The sequence below is a fragment of the Rhincodon typus genome, chromosome 37 (assembly GCF_021869965.1).
Source record: "Rhincodon typus isolate 14 chromosome 37, sRhiTyp1.1, whole genome shotgun sequence".
Taxonomy (NCBI): Eukaryota; Metazoa; Chordata; class Chondrichthyes; order Orectolobiformes; family Rhincodontidae; genus Rhincodon; species Rhincodon typus.
The window spans coordinates 20,419,987-20,427,765 of record NC_063368.1 but is presented as its reverse complement, the minus strand read 5'-3'; positions in this window follow the sequence as shown (position 1 = coordinate 20,427,765).

Sequence of the window (7,779 nt, the reverse complement as noted above, 5' to 3'; positions counted from 1 at the left end):
ACACACACACACACACACACACACACAGACACACAGGTCAGGGGCGAGTGGGACTAGAGAATGCCGCACAGAATGGGTTGGTGGTGTGGTGGGGGTGGGGTGGGTGGTGGTGAGCTGTGTCAGGGTGTGAAATGGGATCTCTTTATTTGATACAATAATCTCCTGTTTATAACAGAATGGCCAGAACCACTCCCTTCATTTAAACATTTACTGTCAGCCCTCCTCCCTCCGGGAATGAACCGGTGCTATCCAGCACAGTCAGTGCTGATGTGCCAGGTACTTTTTAACCATAAAACAAAACAGAAAATGCTGCAGCTCTGGCAGTATCTGAGGGAAGGAAACGGAGTTAAAGTTTCAGATCCAGTGACTCTTCATTGCTGAGTTTCTCCAGCAATTTCTGTTTTTATTTTCTAATTAACCTGCACTGGAGCAGTTGGAACTTGAAGCATGTCTCCTGGTCCTGGGGTAGGAAGACAGGAACCTCTCCTGGGTCTACTGGTCTGGGGAGAAACTCTTGACAGTCTCTCGGCTACTTTGGTCAGCGATTGGAGCTTCCCTTTCTGTGCAACCTCAGCCACAGGGAGGGGCACGGGCACCTGAATAGCTTCCTCCTGGTTATGTTTGTGTAACACCAGCAGCTTGCTCTGATATTTCCAGCATTTTGGGTAAAGACACTCCATGCTTTCCCTCTGCCAGTTTGTATCCCATTTCCAGAAGTCGCATGACATCAGGTTATAGTCCAACAGGTTTATTTAAAATCACAAGCTTTCGGAGTGCTGCCCCTTCATCAGGTGATGTCAACACTTCGAAAGCTTGTGATTTAAATAAAAACTGTTGGACTATAAACTGGTGTGGTCTGACTTCTGACTTTGTCCAACCCTGTCCAATACCAGCACCTCCACTTCATGATTCCCATTTCCAGGGCACTCCAGTGATACCAAAGGCCTTGGTCAAATGTGCCAGCCACTCCCTGTCAGTTCACAGTCTCTCCTGCAGCAAGTCCTCAGCCCTGCTTCCATGGAAGGACACAGAGAAATGGGCTCCAGAACCTGGGCTAACCCTTCAGTAACCCCCATCCCCTCCAACACCATTCAGTATGCATGTACCCGCATTTCAATTTTGATGCACTAAGTCATTTTGGACAAAGGGCTTTATTTATTATCGGGGATAACTCAAGAGAGTTGAAGTATAGGAATAACCCCAGACAAAACAAAGTCCATATGGATCCCAGTGACAGCTGGTGGACTGATACTTATTTAATTGTCTTTCTGCAACCAAACAGGTACCAAATGTCACTGTTTGTCATTACTGGAGCCACCTGAGGAGCTCAAGACAGAGCCTGTTCTTTGGGCAGTCCAGAGTCACCATAAACTCTGCCAATGGGTACATTGGAGAGGACAGTCCATTTGAACACAGTTAACAAGCATCAGACAAACCAACATAATCACTAAACACAACTGCAGAGAATGTAGCACATTGCATTCAACATCCACCTACCGTTAGATATTGATGAAAACACAATACTCACCGATCACAAAAATACCAAAGAACAACATTTTTACTTTTGGCATTCTTCAATTAACTCCAAGCTGTTCAGATTTCACAATGATCTGGTACTTCCTTCAAAAATAGATTATCTGCAATTTGGCAATAACGGAACTGACCTCACTATCACACTTATTGCGTATTGGGTGGGGGAACTATTACTTCAACAATTGTCTGAATATTTATTTACTGTGCATAGATATTTTTTTCCTGAAGTGTTTAAGAAACTCAGACCAGCAATAAATAACAAATGGGTTCGGGTCTTCTGTCGGAATCACTTCACTGGGAAAAGGATTGGAAGTTACATACATAATTTAACTTTACAGTACTCAGTTCATCACAAACTTTCCTCCAGGACACCAGTCCCATTATTCACAGATTATTATAAACAACCACACAACATTTCCATTTTGCTTTTTTACAATTATTATTTCATTAACCTAACCCAACTATAAATCTGTTCCTAAACCTAACCTCAACCTTAAACTCAGCCCTAAATCTAACCCTAAATCTTATAAAAATTGTAAGCCAAACAAAAATGGCAGGAACCAGTGAGGGGAAAAAAATAGACAAATAAGAATTTAAACAAGACTCAATTATTCCCTTATTGCTCACATACCCCATTCTAAATCTAACCTACAGTAGAGTTTCATTTATATAAAACAAAAATTCAGCCAAGAAATCATAGTTCTTAAAGGGAAATGGGACAATGTCTAAACTGTTCAGATTACTGTCATTTGTTCTTCTGGTGCACAAAGACTGATGTTGCTGAACCTGACACACAGTTGTTACTGGAGACCTTTGCAGACATAAAGAATTTTGACAAACTCTTTCAGAGGCTTCTCATGTGACAGCAGTCGGGCCAGGGCTGTGGCTGCTATCGTGGACACACAAAGAGGAGTTTTTAAGAAATAGGAGAGCTAAGCTGGGCAGCACCTTTCCCTTAAAGTCTGGCCAGCAACTACTCTAAACAATATCCAAAACATACATTGCAATCTGACAAAGTCTAAATAAAGAAACAAAACAGGACCGTCAGCCCTCCTGCTCCTCTGATGCTGCTCGGCCTGCTGTGTTCATCCAGCTCTACACCTTGTTATCTCAGAATCACCTTGCACTGACTTACGCACTGGAAACAACAATAGCAAATGTAGTCCTGTCCTTTCTGCAAACTCCTCCTTACAAACATCATTGGGCTTGTGACAAAATTAGGACTATCCCTCCCTTGGAATGTCAAGCACCAGCTCAACATAATCAGAGTCATGGCAGTGTCCCAGAACCAAAGTTACCATCCCTGGGCATGTCCTGGCCCTCCAACTGATGGAGGTGGCACACGGGTTACGGCAGAGAAGGTGTTGCCCTGGAAGTCCTCAATATTGACAAACCCAATGAAATTCCATGACATCAGCTAAAACATGAGCAAGGAAACCTCCTGCTGATTATTGAAATAACTCCGCAGAAGCTGGTATCCCATCACCAACTCACCTTTTATTTTTTTTTTGGAAAGTCCTTGACACTGATACAGGTCCCTCAGAGCCAGCTCTTGGAGTGTCAGGATGTGTGGCGCTCCTGTTTTTATTTTTCAGCCAAGGATCCCTGATTGGACCAGGTTAATAGCCCCAATAAGGGAACTCATATTCTCTGAGGTTCACCTGGCTTACCCTATTACAATTACCACCTATTGCCATTCCTGAAATGACAGAGTAATAGATTCGTAGAGCTGTACAGCTTGGAAACAGACCCTTCAGTCCAACTCATCCATGCCTACCAGATATCCTAAATTAATCTAGTCCCATTTGCCAGCATTTGACCCATATCCCTCTAAACCCTTCCCTATCCATGTCCCCATCCAGATGCCTTTTAAATGCTGTAATTGTATCAACCTCCACCACTTGTTCTGGCAGCTCATTCCATACACGCACCACCCTCTGCATGAAAAAGTTGCCCCTTAGGTCGCTTTTAAATCTTTCCCCCCTCACTTTAAACCTATGACCTCTAGTTTGGGACTCCCCCACCCCAGGGAAAGGACCCCTCATGATTATATAGACCTCTATAAGGTCACCTTTCAACCTCTGCTGCTCCAGGAAAAATAGCCCCAGCCTATTCAGCCTCTCCCTATAGCTCAAACCCTCCAACCCTGTCAACATCCTTGTAAATCTTTTCTGAACCCTTTCAAGTTTCATAACTTCCTTCCTATATATTCCTTGTTTATAGCAGGGAAGACTAGAATTGAATGCAGTGTTCCAAAAGTGGCCTAACCAATGTTCTGTACAGCCACAACATGACATCCCAACTCCTTTTCTCAACTCACTGACCAATAAAGGCAAGCATGCCAAATGCTTAACTTCATAGAATCCCTACAGTGTGGAAACAGGCCCTTCGGCCCAACAAGTCCACACCGACCGTTGCAGCATTCCACCCAGACCCATCCCTCTATAACCCACCTAATCTACACATCCCTGAACACTACAGGGCAATTTAGCGTGGCCAATACACCTAGCCTGCACATCTTTGGACTGTGGGAGGAAACTGGAGCACCCAGAGGAAACCCACACAGACACAGAGAGAATGTGCAAACTCCACACAGACAGTCACCCGTGGGTGGAATCAAACCTGGGTCCCTGGTGCTGTGAGGCATCAGTGCTAACCACTGAGCCACCGTGCCACCCTGACTTCTTCACTATCCTATCTACCCGTGACTCAATTTCAAGGAACTATGAACCTGCACTCCATGTTCCCTTTATTCAGCAACCCTCCCCAGGACCTTACCATTAAGTGTGTAAGTCCTGCCCTGACTTGCCTTTCCAAAATGCAGTACTTCACATTTATGTAAATTAAACTCCATCTGCCACTCCTCAGCCCATTGGCCCATCTGATTGAGATCCCATTGTACTCTGAGGTAAATTTCTTTGCTGTCCACTCCACCTCCAATTTTGGTGTCATCTGCAAACTTACTAACCACACCTCCTATGTTCATATCCAAACCATTTATATAAATGACAAAAAGCAGTGGGCCCAGCACCAATCCTTGTGGCACACCACTGACCATAGGCCTCCAGTCTAAAAAGCTCCACCACCACCCTCTGTCTTCTACCTTTGAGGTCAGAAGTCATTTTAGACTGTTATAATTTAGAACTTTAACTTTTAGATCCAATCTATCCTTTTCCTTCACTATTTTAAAACTAATAGAATTATACTCACAGGCCCCAAAGTGCTCCCCCACAGATACCTCAGTCACCTGCCCTGCCTTATTTCCCAAGTGTAGGTCAGGTTTTGCACCTTCTCTGGTAGGTACATCCACATACTGAATCAGAAAATTTCCTGTACACATTTAACAAATTCCTCTCCATCCAAGCCCTTAACACTGTGGCAGTCCCAGTCTATATTTAGAAAGTTAAAATTCCCTAACATAACAATACTATTATTCTTACAGATAACGGAGATCTCCTTACAAATTTGCTTCTCAATTTCCCACTGGCTAGTGGGGGGTCTAAAGTATAATCCCAATAAGGTGATCATCTCTTTCTTATTTCTCAGTTCCACCCAAATAACTTCCATAATATACTCCCAGGAATATCCTCCCTAAGTACAGCTGGTTGCTGATTTTATTATCAGGTCTGCTGCATCTACAATACTTTGTCTTTATTCCATTGTTTTTGCTGGAGAAGCAATTCTAATTTGGCAGTAAATTGACGTCATATTGTCCTCTGACTTATATTTGTGAGCAGTTTCCTTCCTGATAAATATTGCCCCAAAGCAAAGTTGAGAAATAGCCGATCACCCAAATTTAGTCACATGGATGTTTTGGAAAAGTATAATAAAAAGCAGTTAGTAAGACAAAAAGATTATTGAAAATAACAAGGTCTTGAAAAATATGAAAAGGCAGAGTCAACATGGGTTTTCTGAAAAGGAAACTGTATTTGGCAAATCTATTAAAACTTTTTGACTTAAGAGTAGATAAGAGAGAATGAATGACTATAGAATACTTGGTTATTGAATAGGTGTTTAACAAGGAGACACACAAAAGATTGTTACTGACCATAAAGCGATAGGATGGTGACTAATATAAAGCACGGATAGAGGATTTAATGGAAAGAACAGTGTGAGAATAAAAGGTCATTTTTAAGAAATGGCAACCTGTAACCAGGGAATGCCACAAGGCTTAGTACTTGGACCTCAATGATTTACCATCTGTATCACTGAATTAAATGGAGGACTAAGTGCAACATACCCACATTCACTGACAATACAAAGCTTGGTTGCAAAGTTAGCTGTGAGAAGGATGCAGTGTCACTGAAGGTAAGCAAGCAATCGGAAAAATTACATATTAGTTTTTATTGCAAGGGAGTTGGAGTTGAAGAGTAAGTAAATCCAGTTGCAGTTAAATAGATCTTTGGTGAGAATACATCCTGCAGCACTGTGTTGATGACTGTATCTAAACCTGAGATGAGATGCCATGAAGTTTCACTGGATTCATTGCTAGGATTAGCAGGTGATCCTCTGCAAAAAAGATACCTGATTTCTGGAGTTGTGAAGAATGAGAAGCAATATCATTGGAGCCTTGACATGGTGTGTATCCTCTGGCTAGAAAGTCGAGAGCCAAGAATCATGCTTTCAGATGAGACACCAACTATTTGGACTGAGATGCAGATGGAGTTCCCCAGAGGAATATAGGATCGAGCAAAAATCCCCATCATCTAAAATACTTGGTAAAACCCTGGACTACAGCTGGACTGGGCCGGCCATAAATACACAACACAGCCAGCAAAATAGAGAGTGCTGTCTGAGACTATTGTTCAACCTGGAATTCCAATTTAAACTTCCTCTCTAAAAAGGACAAGAAACCGAAACTAACAGACTCCAGCCCGAGACAGCTTTTATACCTCGGTCTGCCCAGCACAAGCAGTTATAGGGCCCACAGAGATACTGGACATTCATACATACTCTAACCATTGGAAAACCAATTAACTTTGGGAGAGATCATCAAAATATAGCTGCCAGGCCCGATCTCACCAGCGAGCCTTTTTTAAAAATCAACAAGCTTCTACACAAATAGCTTCCCTGCAGGCTTCCAGCCCCAACAAGCAGCTTCAGAACCAACAACCACAGATGCTGAACTGAGAACAAAGAACAGGGAAGCCAAACAAGGGCCTCATCGGAACAAGAGACATGAGAGGGGGAAGCCAACCAGAGCTTCCTGAACAAGAGCTACCAGACACAGGCCTGTTCCAGACCAAGAGAACCAACGGCAAGAACCTCAGCAAATGGGCATTTTGAGTGGTAAGCATAAACTCCCAAGACCCCACAGTTCTGATCTAGCTGGCAGTGATGACAGTGCATTGGGACCACTGGGTAGGAATTCTGATTAAAGCCTGTGTGATTAAAGCTGTTGTTTTGTCTGTGTGTCATAAGGTAAGGCTCTAATAGTGCTGGTCTAGCTAAATATATTTAGTAGTACTACAGTTGTCTGCATAATTAATTGTGTCAATTTCCCTGTTTATTGCATTTACCTATTTCTCTTGTATTGTGTTTACTTTTTGTATTTTAAATAAACAGATTCTTTTGCTCTGAAGCACCTGTCTATTGTCTTCTTCATTTCACATTCCCTAAATAAGTCAAGTGTCCAGAAACAAGGATCTATGGTTGATTCAAACCACTTAAAAATCAGAAAACAACCGATTGCAAACCAGAACTCTAAATGATGCTGGATGCTCTGACCATGGTTATAGTTAAGACTGAGATTACTAGATTGTTGGACATTGGAAAATGAAGGGATAAGACAAGAGAATGGAGTTAATGCAGAAATTTAGCTGTAGTCATTGAGTGGGAGCTGGCCTGTTGGACCTATTATTCCGCTTCTGACTCTTTTATGTTCGTACTGCCAGGAACATGCATTCCATTGATGTTTGTGTGGACTTTCTATATAAAATGCTTGTATAGACACTACAGCTGTCTATGGAGCAGGTGTAAAAGGTGCCTGGTGCCGACTGGAAGAAGAACAGGGACATGATCCAGACGTATCCCTCATTCCACAACACAACTCTGGGGACTGCTCCATCACTGTATTCCCATTATGCCAACATTCCATTGCGTAGATGGGATTCTGGCCCAGCATCATTTCCTTGCCCAGACCAGTTTGGGAGGTCACCTAGAGAGTGGCGAGTTGGCGAAGTTACTGAACCCTGCTCCCTGGAGGAAGGACCCTCATCTCCTCACCAATTGCAGGAAGGACAATGA